We start from the raw sequence: 27,794 nt of genomic DNA on the forward strand, positions 1-27,794 counted from the left end.
ACTACAATGTCTACTTTGGAAGGTGCTGGAGTGTCGGCATGCCAGAAAACCAAAATGAGGGCAGGGGGTACATGGCAGGATTCACTGCATATTAGTATAGTTAACAATAATAAATGTTGCCTTTTTTTACAGTAAATACCAGATTTTCTAAAAATTGTAAACCTGGTGACAATAATTAAAACTTCTGATGCTACCTTTGATCAAGTGCGTTTGTTTTGTGCAGGTTCCCCCACACACACCCCCAGCCCTGCTCATGCCCCCTGCCCCTACCCAAAGCCCCTGCCCCACAGCCCTGCTAGAGGGGGCCCCAAGTGGCCAGGGCTATTTGGCCATGGACCTAGGTCCATAGCTTCCTGCCCACAATAGAAGGCAGTTGCTGCTGCAGCAGGAGCAGGAGCCGTCTCCCCCACTGCTGCTGCCTGCTGTCTGCTGTGGGCTCAGGTGGGGGAGTGCGACCGGCTCCAGGTAACAGCATGCACTCCTTGGGGGCAAGTGGGACCTATGGCCCCCAGATCTGTGTGAGATGCAGGAGCAGGGCTGGTGCACATTGCGGGCTCATGCTCCCAACCATGCTGCCCTCTCCCGCCTCCTCTGCAGAGCAGCATGTGGAACACAGCACGGCAGGGCACAGCAGGGAGGTGCACGAAAGCTGCCTGCCTCTCCAAGCTCCCCACTGGCCTGGCCACAATTCCCCTGCAGGTGGGGGCAGCAGTGAGAGGCACAACCCTGCGCTGCTCCCATGCATACAGGGGAAGTGTGACCAGGGCAGTACAGAGCTTGCAGTGGCAAGCAGCTTCCCTGTGCGGCCCCTCTGTGTGTTGCCACTCTGGGACCGCACGTGCTGCGCTCCAGAGGAGAACAGCAGGGCCGGAGGAGGGCAGCAGCTGTTTGCAGCCTTCTGGCTGCAGCCAGCCCAGGCTCTGGGGTAGCTGCCGCCAGCCATGGTGCCCAAGCTGCTTGCAGCAGGACTTGCAGCCTCCCAGCTGCCTGCTGGGAGCAGCCCAGGCTCCGTGGCTGGCAGCAGCTGCCTAAAGCCCAGGCTGGCGGTGATGTACCAAGCAAAATGGCCATATGTGCGGGGGGCTGCCAACCCCTAAGCTAGACTGTTCTCAGTGGTGGCAGATGACAGAACAAGAAACAATGATTTCAAGTTGCAGCAAGGGATTTTTAGGTTAGATATTAGGAAGAATTTTCTCACTAGGAGGGTAGTAAAACACTGGATCAGGTTACCCAGAGAGGTGGTGGAAGCTCAATCCTTGGAGGTTTTCAAGACCCGGCTAGACAAAGCCTTGGCTGGAATGATCTAGTTGGGGATGGTTCTGCTTTGAGCAGGGGGTTGGACAAGATGATCTCCTGAGGTCCCTTCCAGCCCTAACTTTCTTATGGGCATTTATAGGCATACCTTTCTGTGCTGTGACGCATTGGATATCAGATAAATCGGAGCAGACTCCATTAATTGTGTCTGTTCTGCACATAAGCACACGCACATTGCCCTGCGTCACATGCAGTTATAGAAGCAGCAAAATGCGTGTCAGAGCACAAATGGCAGCAGTGCGCTCTTGAACTAAAATACCTTTGATGCGTTTTAGTTCAAAAGTACACCACCACCATTTTCTCAGCGCTGGAGAGCATTTTGCCATTTATGCAAATGCACATGCTGCAAAGCCAGACAGTTTTAAAAGCGCCCGGCACTGCAGTACAAGCATGTGTACAGATGCCTTATGATTCTACGATATCAAATCAAACTTCACTTCTTGGTTTTCATTTTAGCTTTTAACCATGTACACAAATAAAAATTTCTGTCCAGTTTTACAGAATCCTTGTAGTTGGTTTTATCAATCAAGCTGATATTTAGCCATTGTAAAAAAAAAAAAAAATGTATTTGAGCTATGCTAAATTAGTGCTGTGGATACTACTTTTCAGAAAAAGCACTTCCATACTTTTATCTTCACTCTCATTAGTCTCAAAGTAGTTGAGGTTTCACTTTATAACTGAATGATGTGTAGAACACAGTGTCCACAGTTTCTGCTTCCCTCTTTAATGAGGCAGCAGTTGATGCCTCTTATTGGGGATGTTTGACTGTTCTGTTTGGCAACAATTCTTACATATCCAAAAATTATGGAAGTAATCACACTCTGAAAGAATATGTGCCTACTACAGCTGGTGATATGGTTCTTGGATTTCCAATATGCATGTTTTAAATTTATGACTGTTTACTCTGGTATATAATGAAATAATAATAATAATAATAATAAATCTAATTATCATAGGAGCTAATATACTGCATAGTACTCTCCCTATCTTTGAGATTCACAATATTTTCAACTTAAAGGACAAAAAATAAGAAATGTAATAAGTAGTCTTTTTCCCTCAAGACATGAGTAAACATGTAGATTACCCAAACCATTCTTTGAAAAAATAAATAGCATGTATTTGTCTTTTAATATATGTGTTTGTTATGATGCCACACACACACACACACACACACACATAGTTTACATATATAATGAAGAGCATTTTGCCATTTATACAAATGACCACGCTGCATTTGTATAAATGGCAATATACATAAAAATGGCAATTTTTTTTTTAAAGAGAAAAACATGTTATTTATTTTTGCAAAGAATGGTTTGGGTAATCTATATGTTTACTCATGTCTTGAGGGAAAAAGACTACTTATTACATTTCTTATTTTTTGTCCTTTAAGTGGAAAATATTGTGAATCTCAAAGACAGGGAGAATACTATGCAATATATATATAAATATATAGATATAGATATATAAATATAGATATTCCATAGCTAAAAGAGCTAATGTGAAGGAAGTTGTGGGAGGTGAGGAGCCTTAAGTATACACAATTTGTGGACTTAATGTAATAGCCATCACCTTCATGTCATTTGCTCTGTGCTTACTTTAATGCCAATTTAAAGAAGAATCAGAATGATGCCTACAGAATGATGCCTGAGACAGGGATTCACAGCCTGAAATCCCAGCCAAGACAGATGTTTAAGTCACCCTTTGCATATAGGTGTTTGTGTCTCACACTTTTCAAACACCACAGGATTGGTGCTGGTGGGAACAGATATTGTAACTAACCAATGGTCTGTCTTGCTGAATACTTTGCTTTTAATAGGAATCTAAACCAGATTTGACATTTTTGACTGCTATAGTTAGACATGAGACCAAACACCAAATTCAAAATCAAACTTAGGAGTTTGAAGTTGTTTACATTGTGTGCATCCCTGATACAGACAGTGATGTTTGCACTCAGATACCTATTTCTTGAGTTTAATTTTTGCGAGCTTACATAATTATGAATATCAGTGGGGTTACACACACACACACACACACACACACACACACACACTGCCTTTATTGTTTCCCTTTGGCTGGCTTAGCTGTCTTCCAGCTTGATATTCATTCTGAGTGTTGTGAATCCCACCTGTAGGTACCTAACTCTCTCCATTCACTGTTAAGGAAATGTAGGTGTCTACTTCTGGGTTTGTGGATTCCACCTCTGGAGCCAAGAATAAACATGTGGGAATGCTCAGTGTTTCCATATCTAATTCCCTTTTTTTGGATCTGGGCTGTAAATATGGTGGAGATGGACACACTACAATCCAGAAATGATAGTGCTCAGCCCTTCCTATCAAATGGCATGTTCCACTTCCGTTTTGTTTCCAAAATCCCAGCCACAAACACACACACCGAAGTGTCTTTCCTCTTTCATCTTTTTACTGTGCTCAAGAAGGCACTACTTGTCTGTGAGTATGAGTTGCCATTAAAAAAAATATCCGTTGCTACAGGTGAATGGGCCCTTGGTCCCATTCAGGACATGCTGGGTGCATCTACGTGGGATGCTTTAGTGCATCTTAGACTTATCGAATGTACAGTAAAGTGTCACCATCTACATGTGCACAACAATTATTGTGCAGTAGTTTAGTTTAATGTGCCATTTTCTAGTACCTATAGATACAGGTACTAGAAAATGGTGCATTAAACTAATACACCAAAGAGCGCATGTAAACACTGACCAGGACCAAACTGCCTGGAACAACTCTCCCAGCCACATGGAGATTGTGGCACTCCTGATCTACATGTGGCTGGAAGGCAGCTGCCCAGCAGCCAGGACAGCTCTCCCAGTCCTGCAGAAATTAGGACAGGTCCCAATCTTCACATGGCTAAGAGACAGCTGCCTGGCAGCCGGGATAGTTCTCCCTGCCCTGTGGAGATCAGGATGTGTCCCAATCTACACAGGGCTTGTAGGCAGCTTCCCAATGAGCTGGAACAGCTACCCCTGACCCTGGGGCTTTGGACCCACCCCAACTTCCCCACAGCTGCCAGCCAAGCTGAGATAGCTCCCCCCTGACCCATGCAGATCAGGGCTGCCCCCAGAGCTGGACAGCTAGTGACTAGCACTTTGGAGATTTGGAGGTCCCCAACTGCTGCAGTGGGGGCAGAGCAGGTCAGGAACAGCCATGGATTAGGCTGTTCCTGTCAGGTGCAATTTGCTCCCAATGTTGGTGTATGTGTAGATGTTGTGACAGGGCACTGGTGGTGCCTGCCACTTTAAGGACCGGAGCAGGCAGCAGCCAGGTGCTTGACTGCAATGGCCAGTTTGAGATCAGGCTATAAAGAGGATGCAGGAGTTTGCTGCTAGCAGCCGTGAGAGAGACAGCAGCCGGCTGAGCTGAGGCTCAGAAACTTCTTCTTGGAGATCTATGGGCTAGGGCTATGGGAATGGAGGAGGCTCCAGGTCCTGGGTATGACCTAAAACTGCACCGTGTCAGGGTAGGGAGGCCTGGTGGGGCTGCTGGTGGTGCTTCTAAGAATTGCAATATCATTGTTTTTGATTGGGACAAGAACCAAGGAGTCTGCCCTACTTACTTTAACTGGGCTACAAACCCCATCTTGATTGCTTCTGGGCCTCATAACTCTTGCATCTCTTACCCCAATCAGGCTGAAAAGGAATTTGATTATGGGTGTTCCGCTTCCTAGGCATGTGCTCCAACCATTATATAACACTAGCCAACTGACCATCAAAAATGGGGAGGGGGGGTAAGAGCGGACAGGGATGGAGCCCTGTGACTGCCCATCCAGGCCCGCTCCCCTCCTGCTGCTTGGGGTCCAGGGCCATTCCCCCTCCTCCTCACCACAGCAGCAGGGGGAGGGAGGGAGCAGGCACAGGCCCGATATGGGGGATGACTGGGCCCAAGGGTGGAGAGAAGCTGGACCACTGGAGTGGGGGAAAGGGAGGAACAGGCTCAGGGCCAACACAAGGGAAGGTAGGAGTGGGCCTGGGCCTGAGGGGGAGAAGAGGCTCGATTGGCTGTTTGTTGGCTAATCAGAGTGTGGATAAAGCATTAGGGACAGACAGACAGACAGACAAAAAGACTAAGGCTTTTATAATATTAGAATTGTTTTTCAGTGACTGAGGTAGTGGGTGCTTAACTCAGTGCTGTTATTTTGTTTTAATTAGGCCCACGAGCTTGGCCCCACATTGGGACTGAGATGCAGGGTCACTTAATTTGTGAATCCCAAACAGCTTTGGGCAGGGTTAGCTACTTAAATGAATGCTTCACCAAACGCTCATTAAGAGCATGTTCAGAACCTAAACTTAGATACCTAGATTTTTGCTAGAATACTTGGCCTTCTGCAACCTTTCAGGTGCTTAAGCTTTTAGGTGTGGTTCTGTGGACTGCTCACTTCGATTTCAGTGCCTAAATTCTGCTTCAAGTACAACTTCATGCTCTAATTCTTTGTGTAGCTAACCATAAGTGCTGAGGGGAAACCACTAGAACCACTAGCTTTTTTGGGGATCTACACTGCTTAACTGCTGGGAGGTGGGTAATAGGGGTGTGCAAAACAGGCTGTATTTGATTCAGATTTGACCCAAATCGGGGACACCGATTCAATTCGTTGATTGAGTCACTGCCCCTGATTCAATTCGGCTGAATCCGAATCTGAAGATTCCATGCTGATTCAGAGAATCAGTGATTCGGCCATAGACACAGCTTTAAATGTTTTTTCTACATACCTCGAGGTACCAGGCATGACTCATAAATGCTGCAATGCTTGGGCAGATGGAGCATCCCACAGGAGCACGGGGTGCTCCCTAGCATGCTCAGCAGCAGACCTGGAAGTGAACCAGAAGAACTTCCAGGTCCGCCAGGGAGCACGCAGGGGGCCCCCCGCCATGCTCCTCCAGCTCAGCAATAGGCCAAAGGGAGACATCAGGTGCCCTGCCAGACCCAGGAGGCACCAGTTGCCGAACCACAGGAGCACAAGGGGGGCCTCTAGCATGCTCCCCGGTGGACCTGGAAGTGAACCGTAAATGCTTCTGGTCCACTTCCAGGTCTGCTGCCGAGCATGCTGGGGAGCTCTCCTCGCTCATGTGAGACGCTCCATCCACCCCAACATGACAACATTCCTGAGCCACCTGCTACCTTGAGGTATGTAGACAAAACATTTAAAGCTGTGTCTATGTCCGAATCTTTGAATCTTTATGAATTTCTCCAAATCGATTTGGAAGCTTCCGATTCAATTCAGAGAGATTAGAGAGTCTCCTGATTCGATTCGAATTCGGGGATTCGGCAACCAAACCAGGCCGAATCTCCACTGAATCAACTCAGGGACCGAAGCTTCGCACAGCCCTAGTGGGTAGCATCCTTAACTAGTCTCCTAGTTGAAGCAAGGAGGGTTTTAATGTTGTAGGGGGTGTTTTTATGGTATAGATATATTTTCATTGCAATTTCTCTAGTAGATTCTTCTAATCTCTAGTCTTATACCATTGTTTGCAAACTAAGCCTGGAGACAGGGGGACTACCGCTACTGCTGGCCTGCTGAGCAACGCTTGCAAAGCCAGCAGTCCAAGGCACTTAAGAGAGTCCACCCCTGCCCCACCCCTGGACCAATCTTTCAGCAAGGCAAGGGCCCCCCAAGGGGACACTTGCATGCCTGTACGCCAATGCCAGGAGCTTGGGGAATAAACAGGAGGAACTTGTCCTCCTGCTCAACACAAATAATTACGATGTCACAGATATAATGGAGACCTGGTGGGGCTCTACCAATGACTCGACCATGGGTATAGATGACTATACCCTGTTCAGGAGGGATCGAGTGGACAAACGGGGCGGGGGTGTAGCTCTCTATGTCAAGGAAAGCTATGTGTCCCTGCAAGCTGACATTGCTGCCCAGGGTGGATGACTGGAGATCCTCTGGGTTAAAATCTGTGGGGAACACAGCACAGGGGATACAATGGTGGGAGTCTACTACAGACCTCCCTCCCAGAATCAAGAGCTTGACCAGGAGTTCGCCAGGGAATTGACTGAGGCCGCACACTCCCGATCCATGGTTGTCATGGGAGACTTCAGCTACCAGACATCTTGTGGGAAGAGCGCTCGGCCAAATCCAAATGGTCGCAAAGCTTCCTCACATGCGTGGATGTAATCTGATGCAAGAAGTCTACAGGCCAACGAGAGGTAAAACGCTGCTCGACCTGGTACTGGCAACTGGGGATGACCTAATCAGCGACCTAACAATCAAAGGGAATCTGGGTGATAGCAACCACAAGCTGATCACCTTCACCATCCACCGAAAAGCTGACAAGTCAGTCAGCAGTACAGAGGTCCTCACTTCAGGAGGGCTGATTTTGAAAAGCTCAGGAGGCTTGTCGGTGAGGCCCTAAGGGACCACGACCCCAAGGGGAGGGGAGTCCAGGAAGAGTGGTTGCTCCTCAAGGGAGCAGTCCTAGATGCACAAGCTGTCTATTCCGTCTCAGAGGAAAGGCAGCAAAAGGGCACAGCAGCCCCCTTGGCTCACCAAGGAACTAGCGGACCTCCTGCACCTAAAAAGAAAGACCTACAAAGGATGGAGGATGGAATCCACCTCCAAGGAGGAATATACTGCACTGGTCCAAACCTGCAGGGAGTAAACCAGGAAAGCCAAGGCTGCGACTGAACTCCAACTGGCTACAAGTATCAAGGACAATAAAAAGTCCTTTTTAAGATACGTGGAGAGCCAGAGGAAAAGCAAGGGCAACACTGGACCCCTGAAGGGACAACTGATGACCGACGCCCAGGAAAAAGCCAACTTAATAAATGGGTACTTTGCGTCAGTCTTTTATCAGTCCCATGGGACGCCCCTGCCCATCATGGGACAGGGACTCCTGGGTAAGGGTGATTCCTGGCCCTCCAGCAATGCTGACCTTGTGAAGGAATACCTTGAAATGCTGGACACCTTCAAGTCAGCCAGCCCTGACAGTTTACACCCCAGGGTACTCAAGGAGCTGGCAAGCATCATAGCTCAGCCCTTAGCATGGATCTTCAAGAACTCCTGGTGCTCTGGTGAAGTGCCCAAGGGCTAGAAGAAGGTCAATGTGATCTCTATCTTCAAGAAGGGGAGGAAAGTGGATCCAGCAAACTACAGGCCCATCAGCCTGACCTCTATCCCAGGGAAGGTCTTAGAAAAGATTATCAAAGAGGCCATTCTTCATGGACTGGCTGATGGCAACATCCTGAGGGATAGTCAGCATTGGTTTGTTTGTGCTTGACCAATCTTATTTCCTTTTATGACCAGGTGACCTATCACCTGGACAAGGGAGAGGAGATTGATGTCATATATCTCGACTTCAAAAAAGCCTACTATTTGGTATCCTATGATCACCTCTTGGCAAAACTATCCAACTGCTGGCTGGCGAATTGCCTCTGTGATCAGACCCAGAGGGTGGTGGTTGACGGGAGTCAATCGTCATGGTGCCCTGTGACCAGTGGACCTATATTGGACCTATATTGTTCAACATCTTCATTAATGATACGGACATTGGAGTCAGAAGCGGACTGGCCAAGTTTGCCGACGATACCACTCTGAGGTAAAGCATCCACACCTAAGGACAGGGAGGCAATCCAGGCTGAACTTGACAGGCTCAGGAAATGGGCAGATGAGAACCTGATGGTGTTTAACATCAAAAAATGCAAGGTTCTCCACCTTGGGAGAAAACACCTGCAGCATGCTTATAGTCTCGGCAGTGCTATGCTGGCTAGCACTATGGATGAAAGGGACTTGGGGGTCATGATTGACCATAAGATGAACATGAGCCTTCAATGTGATCCTGCAGCTAGTAAAGCGACCAAAATGCTGGCTTGCATCCATAGATGCTTCTCAAACAAATCCCAGGACATCATTCTCCCATTGTACTTGGCTTTGGTGAGACCGCAACTGGAGTACTGCACCCAGTTTTGGGCTCCACAATTCAAAAAGGAAGTGGAGAAGCTTGAGAGAGTCCAGAGAAGAGCCACGCTCATGATCAGACGTCAGGAAAACAGACCTTACAATGAGAGGCTGAAAGCTACGGGACTCTTCAGCTTGGAAAAGCTCAGGCTCAGGAGTGATCTGATGGCCACCTATAAGTTTATAAGGGGTGTTCACCAAGATCTGGGGAACATTTGTTCAACAGAGCGCCCCAAGAGATGACAAGGGTGAATGGTTATAGACTCCTACAAGACCATTTCAGGCTCAACGTAAGGAAGAACTTCTTTACTGTCCGAGCCCCCAAGGTCTGGAATAGCCTGCCATCAGAGGTGGTTCAAGCACCTATTTTGAACGCCTTCAAGAGAAATTTGGATGTTTATCTTGCTGGGATCCTATGACCCCAACTGACTTCCTGCTCCTAGGGCAGGGGGCTGGACTCTATGATCTTCCAAGGTCCCTTCCAGCCCTAATGTCTATGAAATCTATTAACTCTATGAAATCTATGAATCTTGAAAATGGAAACATTTAAATGAATTAGACAAAATTAGTTTGCCAGCCATTAATTGTAAAATATTTTACCGTGAGAACACTGCTAGAATATCTGGCATTGCTGACTTTCCAGAAATATTTATTCTTTAAAATTTAAGAAGTACCTTGGTAAATATTTGTATTTATAATATAGTAGTTAATTTATAGTATTGTTAAATGCATGCCCAGCTGATCTTATTCTGTGCTCTCTCTCAGAGTTTAGAGGCAAACACTGTACATCCATTATGAAATGAAAAATCTGAAAAGGAGATTACATTACAGTCATAAAAATGTCAGTGACTGAGAAGTCCCTGGAGCTTTCTGAAAACATTAAAAACCGTTGATTATTATACAATAAAGCATTATATGCTTCTGAGTCTGAGTAACTTTATGCTCTTGCTTATGCAAAAGTAGTTGACCCCATAAAAAAAGATTGCAGAGTTTTAGTAATATTGCTTTAGAGATAAAACCTTGTTAGTCAACCCAGAAAAACACATTAGTATAATGCAACTCATATAAAAAAAATCAGAAATTTATTTTTCAGTCCAAAGCATATGAAAGCAAAAAGTATGAATGGTCACTTCCTGCTATCTTTCTCTTCAGCTCTTTGGATGGATAAAGAGAAGGCCTGCTTCCATACAGCTAAGCTCAAAAGACTGTCACCATCTTGGATTCTGCATCAAGTCAACTGGCAAACTTAGAACAGAGCTCTTCCTGCAATGTCTTAGTCTCCTGCATTGAATCAATGTCTCCTCCCTGACCCAAAGATCAGACCTCCGAGCATGATTCAGAAATGCATTTTGCTTCCCTACATCAATCTGACTTCAACGTAAGCAACGTATATGAAACACATCTCAGAATCAGGCCCCTTTCATGGTTTGGGTCACCTTCAATTTAATCTGTGAACCAATATCAACAGTTTGATTTACTAAGGTTTTAAGGCTTTGGCTGTGCAGTGACTGTAAAGCCCTCTGGGCAGAATGAAAGTATGGAAGAGAGTCATTCTAAAAATGTCTTTACTAAGGATGCATGATTTTATTATGCTTCTGAATTATAGATATGCCAGCTCATTCCTGTCTCATTCATGAGCCTGTCATGGTAAGCAAAAAATATAGTTACTCAAAATGAATTGCTACAGAGAAGAGAATTTATCCTTACACACGTCTTTTTAAAACCTAAATTTGAAATCTGAAATACGATGCTGGTTCTGCAAGTTATATATGGCTATATTGTTTATAACAAGTAAATTGGGAATGGAGAGCTGTCATTTGACTGTTTCCTTTTTTTGACTATTTTTCTACTTTAAAATTTAGTAATAATCTCATGATATTTGTCAATTAAACAGTACTTTAAAGATATTCTTGTTCTCAGTTCATTTATTAAGAGGTGAAGTTTCTCTTTCCTCTTTCTTTTCAATATATTCCCTTCACAGGCATTTCAGAATACATCAGACTTCAACTGAAGATTTACAGATTTGCTATATTCATCTTAAAATATTAAAAACAGAATCAAATATACTAGGATAGAAAAAAATTAAGAGACCTATCTATTCTTTTATTAAAAAGAATATGTCTGTTTACCATACAGTATCAAATAGTAGATTCAGCACTGGAGATACTTCTCAGAAAAAAGTATCCATAACTAAAATTACAAAATAGCACTTAATATATTAAAACAGGTTTACCAAACTTTGCAGAAAATCTATCAAGAATATTCACATATTTTTGTAAAATGTACCTCTGTGCCTTTTTAGAAAATTGATCTGTACCTCAGCCACTATATTGCCTTCATAACAAACAAACAGGCCCACAGCCTACATGAATTAATGAATAGATAATAGTATTCCAAAGCAGTGAAAATGCAGCACGCACTAACTTTCCACATTAATGGCCTGAATTAATGCCCAATGTACTCACTGGGATTCTTTCCACTGAGTGAAATGGGTTCAAACCCACAGTGCTCATCTGTGTGGCTCTCCTCAGATTTTTCACTGAATCTAGCTGAAAGAGCTGGAGGTTTAGCAAGATCTGAGTTTGGATATGTGGACCAATGAACATACAGACTATTGGAGGTGAATAGACATTCCCTTTTCATTCTAGAAATCCAGGCACATTCCTGAAGTCGCTCAGGCTAGAAGTTGGGGGGCACTACAGCAGGCCTCCCTTCCCTTCAACAGAACTGAGCTAAGGGGGGAAGTGGGTGCGGCCAGGCCCCCGGCAGGAAACTCTGATTAGCCCAGCAGGGAATTGATAACAGTGTTTATCACCCCATTACAAAAACAACCGAAGTACATTACCACCTACCTTTTGATCCTGCCTTTCTCACAGCACAGACCATAGACAGCATGTGGTCTGCTAGATAATACAGTCAGGCCCCGATTTACAAGGTATTTTTCTGCATGGATTCAGTTATGCATGGTCAATTAATTGTGACCCTTAATTTTTGTAGAAGATATGGATTCGCATTTACACCGTGCAGCATAATCACCAAGATGCACAGATGGGTCTAGAATCAGCTGGTCACTTCCCACCCCCCCTCCACCACACTGCTCTCAGTGTGTTATGTTGTGGTAGAAGGGAAAGGGGGAGGGAAAGGGCATGGCAGAGCAAATCAACTCCCCCACAGTCAGGGAGCGAGTGGGACAGGGGCTGGGGTAGGTGCTGTCTTGCCAGGGCAGGGCGGGCACAGGACAGAGCCGCAGCTAATCCGGGGGACATGGGGTGCAGTTCCTACTGCTACACACAACCCAGGAGGGCATACGGGGGCATGTACCCCTGGATCTGCACACGGTGGGGTGGGCTGCAGCTGAAGGCTGGAGGCTGGAGCTGGGGCTGCACAGGGCTCTTCTTGACAGGGGCTGAGCCAGGCTGAGCCAGGGCTGCCCCCCCAACCCCTGACGAGCCATGGCTCCATCCCATGGACAAGTCCCTCAGATGAGCTGTGGCTCCATCCCATGCACAACTCACCCCAGCAGGGCAGTGTGTGCCTCTGCCCCACTCCTCCCTCACCGCGACGGGTGTTGATCTCCATCCTCTTGCCCTTCCCCCCCACACTGCACCAGATGTACCAGCTGCACTCAGCTGTCCAAGCTGCCGGGCTCTGCTCCTCACTGCCTGCGTGTTGCGCTACAGCTGTGCACATGCACAGGCATTTATCGGCCAAATTACTGGCCCATTCTGGAACCTAAACCCTTATTTCCCATAGACCCTTATCTTTTTATGCGATTTCTATTTGCATGGTGTTTGTTCAAGAACATAACCACCACGTAAATCAAGGCCCACCTGTATGCAAACACCTCTCAGAAAGGCAGAGCAGAGGGGGGGAATTCCTGCTTAACAAGGAAGGGTGAGCAGGGTGGGAGGGAGCAACCTGGAAGTCTCTGCCAGAGCTGCAGCCAGGGAGCAATGGGGCGGGGCCAGCTGTATTGTGGAGCGGAGAGCCCCGCCCATCCCAGAGAACATGCCGGGATGCTGGGGGTGTCTGGTTTATCTGAAACCAGCAAGGGGTGTGGGACTGACTTTGCATAAACCGGTTTGACCCAAATCAGTTAAGTCTAATACTACACTCAACCAGGTTTATCTCAAACTGGTTTCAGCCATTTTCAAACTGGTTTATATGCACTGAACATCTGTTCTGTTTTAGATTTAAACCAGATTTAGATTTAAGTTTCTGATGGTCGCTTAAACCCATTTATGTGTAATGTCTGTACCTAGCCACAGTGAATGCAGTTTCCATCTAAGAGCTCTGTCATACATACATGAACATGACTTTGCTCTCACCTACCAATAGATAAGCATCATCTCCATTTTACAAGCAGTGAAACTGAGACCTAGAGATTGTCTACACAGTGGGTGCATACAGACATTCAAGGAGGTTATTGGGGAGGTTAGATCAAGTTAAAAAAAAGCCATCTAATCTAAGGTAAGTCAGGTTGGGGAGGCTAGTGGGGGGAAGGCTTGGGTGGACTGGGGTGAGAAGTGGGCTTTGGGGGTGGTTGGGGGCATCAAGGAGACAGGCAGAGACCTTAGGGAGATCAGGGGGACCAGGCAGGATCCATGGGGGGTCCACAAAGTTAGGGTCCAGAAGAGTTTGGAGGGATCAGAGGGCTCTCTTTTCCACCTCCATGTGAAATCTTCAAACTTCAGTGTTCAGGGAAATACCGAATGGTCACAGATCAACCATATAGTGCAATTTTGTTTCATATTTTGGTCTTAAAACAAGTCTTTACAGGGGCCTATACAGCATCTTTATTCAAACAAAACTCCCAGAGAAACCAAAATAAAGATAACATAAAAGACTGCTGACTTAAGTACTGGATAGACTATGCAGTGGAATGAATTTAACCCTTAAGGAATGGTTTGATAGCACAAACGAGAGAGTGAGATTTGATGAGAAATACTTCAGTGACTCAAAGAATAGGATTCATCTAGATGTGTACAGATGGAGAAGTACACATTGAATAGGTCTGTCTGAAGAAAAATTAGGCATGGTCCATGCCCCTCTGCATGTTTTTTCCATATTCAGGATTCTGACCTTTCAGCATTTCTTCTCAAAAGCAAATTGTTTACTTAGGATAAGTATATCTCTTTCAGGTGCTCATATCTGAATTTAACTGACCATTATCTTGTTTTTTTCATATCCGCTATATATCGTTACAGCAATAAAATGTGGCTATAAGGACACATTCTGAAGCACTGTGTCCTACCATAAAACACTATCATGCTGTATGCAAGTTAAAATGCTGTAATAAAATTGCCAGTAATACAATAAGTAGGAATTTTAGATATTGGCTCAGCCAGTCTCCTTTCACGTATTGCTGGCTCATGTTTTAAAACTCAATCGAAGTCAATGGGAGCTGCAAGTGGCTCAGGATCCCAGAAAGTCAGGCCACTTATTTTTGGTATCTACACATGAATTTAGAAATCTAACTATAGGCTCTAGCCAAGCTTCATTAAGGCATTCAGCACCCTCATTTGTACTTGCTAAAATGATACTTTTAATATAGCCACTGTAAAAAAAGTGCTAAATCCCCAGTCAATTGGTCAATTTTTTATAGTTTTACTTTAATGTCACTAATGATTTAGAACAAATTGAGGCTACAGTTTTTAAGCTCAGGGCTTCTCAATTACAAATATCACAACCTTCATTTACTGTCCAGTGGAAATGGCCTCCTCTCTATAACAAGGGTGTCCAACTTCTGGGCAGTCAAGGGCCACATGCAGTGCCAGCCACAGTCCCAGGAGCCACATAAGGCACAGGCCAAAGTTTTGGGGGCTGCTCGTTGCACAGGGGCTCCTCCCAGGTACTCACCTGTTGTATGGACAGATTAGAATACCCCTCCTTCCCTACCATGTGTGCCCCCTCCCATGCCTCCTCACAGACAGTCTGGCTCCCCTTCTCCGCCTGGCTTTGTGGGCAGCTGGCTCCCTTCTGCTGCCTGTTCAGCATTGTCCACCCCTACCAACCATGTGCACTGCCTGCCTGCAGTCTGGACAGCTTGGCTCCTGCCTTTGTTGTATGCAGTATACAAAGCAAAGGCACCCTTCCCTCCTGCAGGTGACACAACTTGGGCACCCCAGCCTCCTACCAGTGTGTCACATCACCCCAAGGAAAGGGGATAGGAAACAGAAACCACAGGATAGTGAGGGAGCCCAAAGAACCCAGCTTCTGCAGCAGGAACAGAGGTGGGAGGGGAGAACACTGGTGGCTGGGTGGGAACCAATGGGCTCAGCTGGACCCCCATTTAGACAGTCTTGCTCCAGAAGAAGCTCCTTGGCGTCTGGGTTTTTACTGTCTCCCTGTGGCAGAAGCAGGAGTGAATCTGTAGAAATCTCCCAAACAACACATGGCCATATCCCTCCAGCTTTCTAGATCTGTTTGATTCTCCTCCAGCTCCCTCACAGCATGTTCAAACAAGTAGTTCTGAAATGTTCAGGACACTGCCTTGTCCTTTTTTTCGGCCTCCTTTCTCTCATCTACTATCTATGTACTGATCCATTTAATTGACCCCACTGGAAGGAAAATGAGGACAGAACTATGGTTGCAGATGATAACTTTTGGCCCCTTTCTATAGAGGACAAGGCAAACCAGGTCTGAACAAAGATCTAAAGTTTGCCTCTATAATAGGAAAGAGGCTCTACAAAACCTAGATTCAAAAGATATTCCTTAACTAGTGACCATTGCTATATTGTCTATTAATACATTCATTATTAGTATAATCAGCATCATTATTATTATTCCTCTTAGTTAAAGCCCCTTTGGTCCAAATACTGAAGTCCTTAATTAAGATCTGATCCAGTTACTGTGCCACCAATAGAATCTAAGGGTACTCAGCACCTTATACTGGAGCAGCATCTAGCATTATTGGGCACTCATTTATGTCAGATCTATCACAGGCACTGCTTCCACTGAATTAAATAGATTTTTTTTCTCTGTCAGACAAGAAGCAGGGTGTTCTGAATTACAGCATTTGCAAATTAAATGGAAAACCTGAGAAACAATCATCTTCTGCTGAAATCATTCTGGTGTATTTTGAAATGAACTAAAATGTTATCTATTCATGGAATGAATCTGTAAAACTATAGATTCAGCTTCAATTCTTAAACCTTTTAAACACCCACATTTCTAATTGTTTTTGTTGCTTTGCAGATAATGCTCAATGTTTAATTATTACTAGAACCCCTGCTATGTAATGTTCAGTCTCGACATTATAGAAATTAATTAAAAATTATTAAATTCATAATACTCCATCATTCTCTGTAATGTAACATTTAGTGCTAAAGCAAAGCTATTGAATGACACTTTTGGTGAATGGAGCCAGAATGTCTGGTCATTAGATGATAGCAGCAATATTTTAGATAGTAAACAGATGTCAAAGTAATTCATCAATATAAATAAAAATCTGCTTAACAGGATCTAAACCCAATCTTTTAAAGTACTAGTAATTTAATTACGTTTTTCATGGACAAAGAACAAATATATATTTTCACTCTGAATGACCTTTATTTCAGATTGAGAGAACAGCAAGCAATCAAACGACAGGAAACAAAACAACCTCCAAATTTCTCCCCCTCCCCACCTTCCACCCACACATACACACCAGTGGAGTCTCCAGAAGGAACACAATGTCTCCCTGACCAGTGACCCACTGCAGCATCACTTCTTCACAAAATGGTTGCTACCTCCAAAATAATAATAATAAAAAACAATACACAGAAAACAAAACTATGAAGCTTTCAAAGAGTAGGCACATACACACAACAGATCTCCCTATTGGATTCATTCATAATGAAACATACTGACATTAAATGAACTGTCGTATCTATAGCTGAAGACATGCAATTTATTTAGGCAATGTACTCATCTCCTCCATGCTCCTTTTATTCATTTTGAAGTGTCTAATTCTACCAAGCCATACAAAGAGATAAAGACCAGGACTTTGAAACATACTTGACACTCCATGGCAATATTTCTTGTACCTTTCCTCATCGTTTGCTCCCATACATGATTTAGAGAAAACTGAGCCCTTAACTTGGAAAGCCCAAATTTTCTGACTTTTACATCTCATATGATTTCATCAATGTGAAAAGTCAACAGAATTTCACATTCTTCTTGCTTGGATATTTCCCACATAATCTGAGATACATTCTTTTATCTCCTTCTACTTTTCATTGACATGGGGCTGGACTTTTTTGGTAACTAGCAAACTACTGCTTAACTTTTCCAGTTTACATCCATTCATGTCTAATTCCATGCAACTCATTTTTGAGTGAATGAATTAGGTGGAATAAAGAATGTACAAAGTGTACAGAGGATGTTGACAAGCACACAGCTATATTCATTTCCTTTTTAAGAATATATGTCTCTGACCTTTCCTTTTCCCCCAGTTAATGCTAAGGATGGTCCTGTTCATCTTTTTCTCCTCTTGTATAGTCTCTGATCCTATGTTCTCCAACTATCTTAGCTTCTTTCAGTATGCTGAATGCCTCTTCCTTTCCCAGATGCCTTCTTGAATGTATTGTTTTTGTAAAGCATTAAATATAATGTCTGTCTGGATTAATTTTTGTATAACTGCAGTCAAAAAAAAATCTGAACATGTAATTTTCCCTGGGTTACCCTATGGCTTATACTGCCATTGGTTTTTGATACTATGCATCTGATTTAATTTTTCAGTTTTACAGAGATTTATATTTTTCACTATCTCCATTTCCTCCATAGCCATTCCTTTCCAACCATCTCTTCTTTACTGTCAGCTGCATTAAAATCAATATTAGACCTGATTGAGGATTTTTTAACAAAATGTTTTTGTAAGAAATGCTGATTCATCAAAAGCAAAAAACTTCTTGGATGAAAGAGTTTGTCTTGAATGTCTCAATTCATTTAAAAAAAAAACAAAATTGTGGAAATATTCCAATTTGGTGTATTCAATATAACATCAAGCTTTTCTATTCAAAATGGCTTTTTTTTCCATTTCATAGTGTATGCTAATTAAAAAAAAAAGCGTAAAATCAAACCAATGAGTGGCCTGAATTTTTTTTTTGTTTAGATTTTTTTTTAAACTTTTTTCCAAGTCAGGATAGAATTTTTTTTACTGAAATAACAACTATTCATAGGGTGTGAGAACTAATCTAATCTAGTAAACACGTTGTTTCCTATGACAGTTTTCAGATCTGTGTAAATGTGCATCCTAGGAATAAGCTTGTACATCTCATGGCAGGGGACCAAATATTCCCCCTCTAGCATGGCTGACCAGTTCAAAAAGCTACTATTTAGGAGAAAGAAGTCAGCTACTCTGAACTTCTTCCCACCATTTGGAAGCAGCTCCTGCCAATTTTGCCTGACCATTGCACAGAACATGGAAGGGCTTTTTATGCTCCCACTTACCATGCATCTACATAAGGACTAAAAGGCTTTGTCCCAAACAAATTGCACAGCTCATCCTATATTTTTCTGTGGGTAATTCCTCATATGAGTGAGCATTTGAAAATTTGTACCTCCAAATTTTAGTTAGTTTTCTCTTGGTATATAATTAAACTACTTCTTTCTGTTTAATAATTTCACCATCTGTAATCAAAAGTTCTAGTGCCAGTCTACCCATTTTTTCCCCGTTAATATAAAATACATATTATATGACTCTCCTATAATTACAGGTCTTCTGCCTTCCTCCTGTTTTCAGTCTGCTTAAATGTAACCCTCCTGATCCTAGACATAGTGATTTCTAATTACTCTAATATTGTTAAATGTAGGAATATAGATTGCCAATTTGAAATTATTTGAAATTCTTAATTTAATTCATAGTAGAATTATAATTCTGAGCAAATTGTCCACTTCATGATAGGGACATATTGTCATCAGAAGGATAAGCCTTGTCTTTAATTTTCCAGTTATGTTTGGGAAAGATATAATCAGAGCTTACTGAAATGTGAAGGAAGGCTGGTAAAGGACATTAGTGACCATGAAATCCTAAGTGTATTAAAATAACATAGGGTGGAGTGGTTGCATCCCCCAAGCCTTGGCACGGGGATCCCGCCCAAGCAATACTAATCCATCTCTACATGACAACATCACAATTATTGTCTTCATGACAGCAACACAATTGTTGTCAATCATGACTTGATGTAATAGGTAGCATTGACTACTTAGAATATTTCAACTAAGATCATCAGATTTTTTTTTGTGTGTGTTCTTTGGTTTTCACTGGTCTTCACTGTCTCTAGACAGTGGTTTAATAAACAATGCCGTTCGTGGTCAAGTGGTAGTGAATAATAATAATAATTAGGTATTTAATATTAGATATTTAACATGCCCATGTACATTTGCTTCTAAATAAACACATTGCAAACAGTCTAGGCTGGAGGGGGGAAGAGTTTTGATTTACAGATGTCGCTTGATTGTGCATCGATTGGCAAGTGTGTGCATGTATGTAATGTGTGCGCATGTATTTTGACAGCAACACACAGCCACAGGGCAACAGGGAGCTAGGGAGGGAATTTTTCCCTCCCTCCCTCTCTCTCATATTGTAATTTTCAAATTGTTGCTGGCCACAAAGCCTAGGGAGGGAAGAACCGAATCCCCCTTCCTGGTTACAGGCCATGTCCCAGCTAGCGATGGAGGAAGGGAAATGTTTCCCCAGCCAGAAGCAGTGTGCTAATAATTAGAGGATACAACTATAGGCTTTGATATATTTTTCTTTACTTGTTTTAAAGTGAATTTGGTGTTCCTAAAAGGTACAGGACTGACTGCTTAGAAGAACCAGGTGATCCATATTTGTTCAAAATAAATTACTCGTTATAAATTTCAAAACATCAGAACTGACTCATTTTTAATTTTGCAGATTTTACTTTAAAAAACAAAGTAGAAACAGATTGTCTCAACTAGTACTGAACATCATTTTTAGGAAGGAGGGGAGTTTGAGAAAAATTTTAATATCAATTTTCAATACTTTTTTCAGGGTAGAAAAATCTACCAAAAATCCCAAAATATCTTTAAAAATCAAGGGTCCTCCCATTTTAAGTGTCCTTTTCAAAGAAAAAAAAAATAAAAAATTTTTAACCAGTACAGGTTTCCCTCGCTTTATGCGGGTTCTGTATGTACCAATTCGCTCTTATGTGATGACCTTTTTATACCAAAAATGTGTTATATGCAAAGTAAATTCACTCTTATGTGATCAGTGGGGTAGAAGCCCCGAGTCAGCTGCTTTGTGCAGTGTATTGTGGGGGTGACGTGCACCAAAATATAGTTTCCTGTGTGGAGCTGTGCTCCTCGCTCGTTGTCTGCAACATGTGTTTCTGTAGTTGCCAATGCCATCCCCAGTACGCTAGTGCCCTGTGCTTGTGTGTACTGTCTGCTGTTGGTGAGTATCAAAATTGTCTTGTAAAAGTCGTTATAATGGCTCTGGGCTTTAGCGATGTGTAGGGGGTGCATGCAGGCGCACATGCACCCCCTGAGCATGGAGGTGCACCCCTGGGAAAAGGCGCCACCGACATTGCTGGCAGTGTCTGCGAGTGGTCGCCAATTGCTGGTCGACGCTCATCGTCTCACCACTGACAGCACTGCAGCCAACTGCAGGAGCTCCCCGCTTGCCACTGTCAAGCTCCCACCACCAAGCCCCCCCAGCCTCCAGGGGCACGTGGCATTCATGAGTCTGGGGGTCAGTACAGTCCTGGTCTTGGAACATATCCCTGTTTGTTACATTGTAAAGTGGGTTCCCTTTAGGCAAATACGAGTTATGCGCCATTTTCCCATAACGCATGTACACCATAAAGTGAAGCAAACCTGTACTAAAAGCTTCTGTCTGGATTGCATATGTGTACATATGAACAGTATCAGTACTAACTTCCCTTTTCTGCTGAGACTACCTATTTTATATAGATATTAGAACATGGACAGATCTGTGAATAATGTCTTTACCTGTTACTATGACTTTGCCTCTCTCCTCCCCTATGCACTGGATATTCCACTCTATCAACACAAATTAAATCAAGAAAATTCCACATGTACTATTAAGTTTCGAAGTGTAACTCTATGCTTTAAAAGCCGGCTGAATTTACTGCATTTTCTCACATAAAACACAAATGTTTTCCCCCAAAACCAGCTGAGAGAAACTGGACTGAGCACTATATGCAAGAAATATAGATCTCCAGAGGTTCCAAAATTTGGCAACGGGGGCATGGCACCAATAATTATTGTGACTCTGCGAGTCATGGCAATAAATGCTGCCATCATTCCCTGGCTCCCAAATTTCTGGACCCCTGGGAAACCGATCAGCTGCATGACATGGCACCGTGGGCTAGATTGAGCTGCTGTGTGGGGTCAGTTCACAATCAGACCTGGAGCACAGCTCTGGATACAGCACATGATTTTAGAGCTGGTGTGCAGTCTTGAACCCAGTGCAAGGCCCCAGGTCCAGTGAGCCCAGACCCTAGTTACGTACTCTAAAATAATTTTTTTTTTCCTTCTTTGGACCTTCCAAAAATTAAAATGTGAAAGAAGGCTGTTATACTACAGGGTACAATATATGTGAGAAAATACAGGATTTTCTTTTCAGGGTATCATATATGCTTTTGGAGAGGCTGGCTAGGACTGAATCCAGAAGTGACTTAGGTGTCTACAGTGAAACTTAGGTGGAATTTAGCTGCCTAAAGTCAAATTTGCAATCCAGGAAATTCCTGCTCAGCTGCTGCCTAACCCTGAACCTGCTTAAATTCCACAGGCATAGCAGTTTGTGACCTTACCTGCCTGAAATTTCTGCTTCTACACATCTACAAAAGCACCTCACTCTTGATGCCTCAGTGCCTAGCTCATCATCAAAACAAAAAAAAGCAAAACAAAACAGTCTCTTAATTCCTCCCCGCTTTTCCTCATCATTAGATTCCACTGTAGAGCCTGCTATAAAAATACCTAATATGGGAGCAAACAATTAAACCAGCATTATTCCTTTGCACACTTGAGCTGCGTGTTCTTTCAGTACGACTACACTACAATTATTTTTGAAGTTTTAAAATTCACTTTTAATTTTCACTAAAATTCTGATAAGAGGGACAGAGACATAAGAAGTAGCAGCAGTGCAATGGTTTTCCATTATTTGCGTTGATTTCTCAAGTGACCATTATGGGAGGATGAAAGATGTATTAACTAAACTGGCAATCACATTTTAGTGACTGAAGCTGAGGCCAACATCTGGCACTCTGTTACTGGCCTGGGCTTGGATAGCTTTTTCTATTCCCCAAAGCTTTGCAGATATTAAGAGCTGATGTTTTGACACATTGTTTTCTTCCTGCAGCTGGGTCCAGAGCTTGCTGACATTTGTGAAATGGACACATTGCCCACAGTTTTCCAATGCTGTGTATACATTTTAATTACTACAGTTATCTAGCCAGTCTCTTGCTATTATGTAGATATCATCCTTAACTATTCAGAGCCAGCAGCCATGCAACCGATTCAAAAGAGGATAAGAAAATTCAGTCTACAAATGTTCAAAGATTACATGGGGGAGGTAAGGAAGTCATATATGTGTGTGTTCCAGCACGTGTGCGTGTGTAAAAATCCCTTCCTGCCCCTGTAGTGATCGGCTGATGCTGTGAAACAGGAAATCCAATTATCCTTAGCGTAGCATGCATAACTAAAATGCTATTATTGGTCATAAAATTATCAAACCCTTTTAAAAATAAAGACTATGAACTATATGAGTACATTCCTCAGGCTGACTACATGCTGTGTGAGGAAGCGTTCCCTTTAATTTGTTTTAATACTGCCTGAATTATACAAGCCTAGTTTCAACATAAGAGAGTTAAGGGAAAATATCTAATTTCCATTGTAAAGTATTTGCAAATTTGATCTCACGGAAACCTCAACTCTCAAATTAACTATACAGTAGTGTTGAAGTGATGTCGTAGCTGTGATGGTCCAGAAATTATGTGAGGGGCAAGGATTTTTGATAAAGAATGCCCTGCATTCAAAAGCTTGTCTAAATTTATCCCAACCATGCAGTCAGTACAATAAAATATATCACCCACAAAAAGATCTTTGCCTCTCACTTTTGCTATATAGCACTTCCCAAATCTAAATAGAACTGTCTGTTTTCCAAATGTGTCCCAGAATAAAATGTCACTACTGTAACAGAACAGTTTCTGTGTCAAAACAACATGCATGTGACCACATGGCAACATATGACTGTTTACACTAAAATGAGCAATAAAATAAAAGTCAAACAGCAAAATTTTCCCGTATTGTGAAAATTCAATTCCTCTCCTACGCACTCAGGTTAGAGCCAAGAACACATCCCATTTTCTTTTTTTTTTAATTTAATATATACAGCTTTATTGGCCAAGCTAGGGTTAACATCAATCAGAATGACTTCCTGTGCAATGGATACATTGTTAAAAAAGTATCTTCCTAAGGTTAAATTCACCAAGAGAGGATATAGAAGAAGCCCTCCAATGTAGCAGACCTGCTGCTGTTTCCACAGTAGGGAGCATGATGTGATGTATATATTTCATCCATGATTATGGAGAAACAGTGGCCATAAATTTAAAAAAAAGGGGTGTACGGGTTTTGTTTACTGTCAGTCTTGAAAATCAAACAAAGCATTAAAAATTTTCAGTGGATCAACATTTTAGAAAGTCATTTGAAGTCCATAGAAACAATTAATTTTAGCAAAAAATGAAACTTTCATATCTATAATGACTTTTCTTGTTTGTTTTCCGTATAATTTTAAAAATGTGTTTTAAAACAAAATTGTTACAAATTTTAAAAAATTCAAATATTTCTTTCGGAAAAAAAGTGAAAACTGGGCACTTCATTTTTTTTTTTGAGGGATTTTTTTCCCTGAGAACAAAAATGGTACAATCAATGTACTCAGAAAGGTTTTGCCATTGCCAAATCTTCATTTTTTGCAAAAAATAATCAGGCATTCCAAGCTCTTGTCCTAAAATCGCACAGCAGAGGCTGTACGAGAGATGTGGCTCCTTCTTATTGCCATCACAGAGGAATGCTAAAGCAGTCTCAAATCCCCAACAGCTTGCTGCATAAATTCAATTTCTCATGTTCCCCTGGAATATTCAGGTAGATCCCCAAACAAAGCCAGAGGACCATTTAGAAGACCATTTCCAGTAGATATCCTGTTTTTCAGATGACCGTTGACTTGAACACTTTAAAAAACAGAAAACATTAATTGAAATAAGATTATTGACAAACTGAAATCAAAGTCCAGTTTTACTGTGAAAATCAGCTATGTACAAATGAGTTGCTAGAGTTCCATGCTAATAGTTTCAAAGTGCCACATCTACACAAGATGCTGATGGCACAGTAGCCTAAGACTAGTAGTGTCATGTGGCAGAAACCATGATGCAATGCTACTGCACAGTAGTCTCTGGCTACTGAACAGACAGCATCATCAAAGAGCCATTTGTCAGCACTACTGTGCAGTAATGCAGGATACTGAGCAGTCATTTAGTCCTTGTTTATACAGTACTAAATGACTGCGCAGTAACAACTGTGCAGCCAGTGTCTCGTGTAGACATGGCCAGTGACTTCCAAATTGTTTACAGTCATTTTTTTCAAGTAGAAAGAATTTTTCTAATCGTCAACCCTGAAAACTCAACCTGAAATGTGGAAACCAAGCTCAATTCTGTCCAAATCAAATATGATCAATAGTAATAAAGAGTTTGCAAGTCAAATACCATCCTCAATTATGCCTATGCAATTTTTGCTTTCAAGTGGGCTGTAATTTACTCTGTTTCACAGGAAAAGGCCATTTTTTTAGCTTTTTTAGCTTTAAAAAAAAAACAGTAAAATTTAATACAATTTTGAAAGTCACTCAGTCTTCTCAAGACCCCTAAAATATGCAAAGTCAGCATAAGGAGGAAACTCATCCTCAAATCCGCAATTAAGGAAAAAATTCCCTGTCCGGGGCAGCATTTATGCACATGCTAAATATAATCAATGCTACTTAAAGTTAGGCTGCAGTTTAAGTGCTGTCTAGAACAAGAGTAGACTTAAACCCACAATTATATGGTTTTCTTGAACGGGGATTTCAATCCTTTTCCTTTCATTAATTTCTGTATGAGAGCTCATATTTTAATTTTCAGGAGGACATCGTTACTTATGTTACAAAATAGAGAGTTCACAATGCCATTTCTTCAAGACTTCTCTTTTTAAAATATACAAAGAAATCAAAGAAGCCATTGCATGAGATTTAAAACTGGCTGAGCTATTTACTCAAAAGTATATACTGGTATGAATATTTATTTAATCATTTAATCATCGGGCTACATTAAACTGCTTTCTATCAGCTCCCTCTCCTGTCTGCTTTTCTCCACCTATTCTTTCCACTTTCTTCTACATTTTCAAGCACTCATTTCTTTTGTCCTTTGATATCTTCCACTCATATCTCATATCTTCCTCTCATATCTTCCGCACCCACTCTAGCTTTGAAACAGTTAAATGAATATACCATTGCTAATCATCTCAGCTTTGTTATCCATATTGTAGATGTAACCCTGCAACCTGATAGAATTGATTGGCCACTCAGATCAAAACATTAAATATTTAAAGTGGCACCATACCATTCATAATGTGAAGCATAAAGTGTTTGTTTACTCTGTACTAATTATTGTAGTCAAAGCAGGCAGACTCAGATATCTACATTATTAATTAAACATCTATAAATGAACCAAAGACAGGAAATTTTATTGGTCTCCTGGTAAGAGTGCTAAAGATAAGGGTAATTTTTTAAACCCTAAGATAAAAGAACCTGGTTCTCTCTCTCTCCTTCGTCCCCCCTACCCCGAAAGAATCAGTACAAGGTTAAAGAAACTGTAATAGTGGACACTTCTAGAGAGTCCAAACACTGACTTAAAAGTCATGACCTTTCAGATATGAAACATCAACAGTCTTTAGAAGACACAACCAATTTTACTGGTTTCATGTTCTTTGAGGTCAGGCTAAAAAAAAAATCAGAGTAAGTAAGGATAGAAAACAACAAACACAAAGAGGCACTGTCTCTAAAGTAAAATGTTGAGTAATACATTTATTTGAAACTGATCATAAAGAAAATACTTGAATTTGACAAGACTTGCATCCCAACAATGTGTAATAGCCTACATACTACTTTTTTTTTCTTAATACGAATATCCTTCCTATTGCACTGGTCATAACTGGGAAAATAGGATATCCATGACAGAGAAAATCATTATAAAATTTCCCATTAACAGTGAAAAGTGACTTAAAGGAACCATGCAATGAGACTGCTATGACTTCATGACATTCTTGTCACAAAAACTAAAGCCTGGGTCAGGAATCTCAGTATAAATGTTTATCTGCCCAGTTTTCTCAAAAGCTTCCCATGCCTTTTCAATAAATCCATGCTGATTTATGGCTTGGGGCTGCAACCACATGGAATTCTAAGTTTCGTATGGGTTGAGAGTCTTTCCCAAATTAAGATGCAACTCAGCAGTTTTGACTCAGCATTGTTTTAAGTTTAGGGGTGTGAATCTATGGAGACTGAAGGAAGGAGTAGGGAAGAAACACGTATAACTGCCTGTAAACTGAAATTTTGAGTGCTACAGAATTCTAAGGCATACTATGCCACTACATACAACCACAGGACACTGAAGCCTAATTATAAAGCTGTATGAAAAAGTTTTCTATGTCAGCAGAAACAGCAGGGGGAAAATACACACTTTTGCACATTCACAAAAGAATAAAATATTTAGGCAGAAAATCATCATTGCTGCAGATGGACACTTACAGAACAAAAATGGGTAATTTTGTGCAGCTCTGCTTGTCACTACCATTGCCAGAATCCATTTTGTAGCAAATTTAAAATCCATCCGGAATTTCTGTCAATGTCATTGGCAAAACATGTTTCCTAGCAGAATCTGAGTTGACAGGAGTAGGTAATTTCCAGGTTGGAAGCCACATTAACACCAGTGAATGTAACACTGACTTCAATGAAGTTTCACCTGCTTATGGCACTCTAAACTTAAAGCTGGATGTTTTAAGCTCCTCTGAATTAGGGGCCACATCAGCTTGTTCACAATTATAACAAGCCTGAGAACAGACTGTCTCCCTGACAATCAAAACTGAAAACTGGAAGAAAGTATAACAGATATTTTCAAACTGGACAAGAGGGCTATAACCAACACTTGCCATCTGCAAAACAGCTTAACCCGGTTGCTTTTGTTAAATTTAAAGGGCTAACCCTAAAAGGCGGAAAAACCTGTTGCTTTGCATTATGCTGACAGACCCAATGCATCCAAGCGGTCCATTTGTGCTATTTGGCTATCCTCTGTGCTTCATCCACTGAGTATGGATGTTATTACAGTTTCTCGTTGTAGAGCATGGCTCTTTAACTCAAGCAGTTGTGAGATTTTTTATTTTTAGCTTTGTTTTGTTTTTCCTTTCTAAGCTTATTAAATGCAATGTGAATTTTATATAAAAAAAGTTTTGTGTTTTTTTTTTCTTTAGCCCAGTCTAGGTTGATAATCATTGGATTGCTAGAGAACTTTTATAATGTG

This window comes from Alligator sinensis, unplaced genomic scaffold, assembly GCF_000455745.1.
Source record: "Alligator sinensis unplaced genomic scaffold, ASM45574v1 scaffold116_1, whole genome shotgun sequence".
NCBI classification, from domain to species: Eukaryota; Metazoa; Chordata; order Crocodylia; family Alligatoridae; genus Alligator; species Alligator sinensis.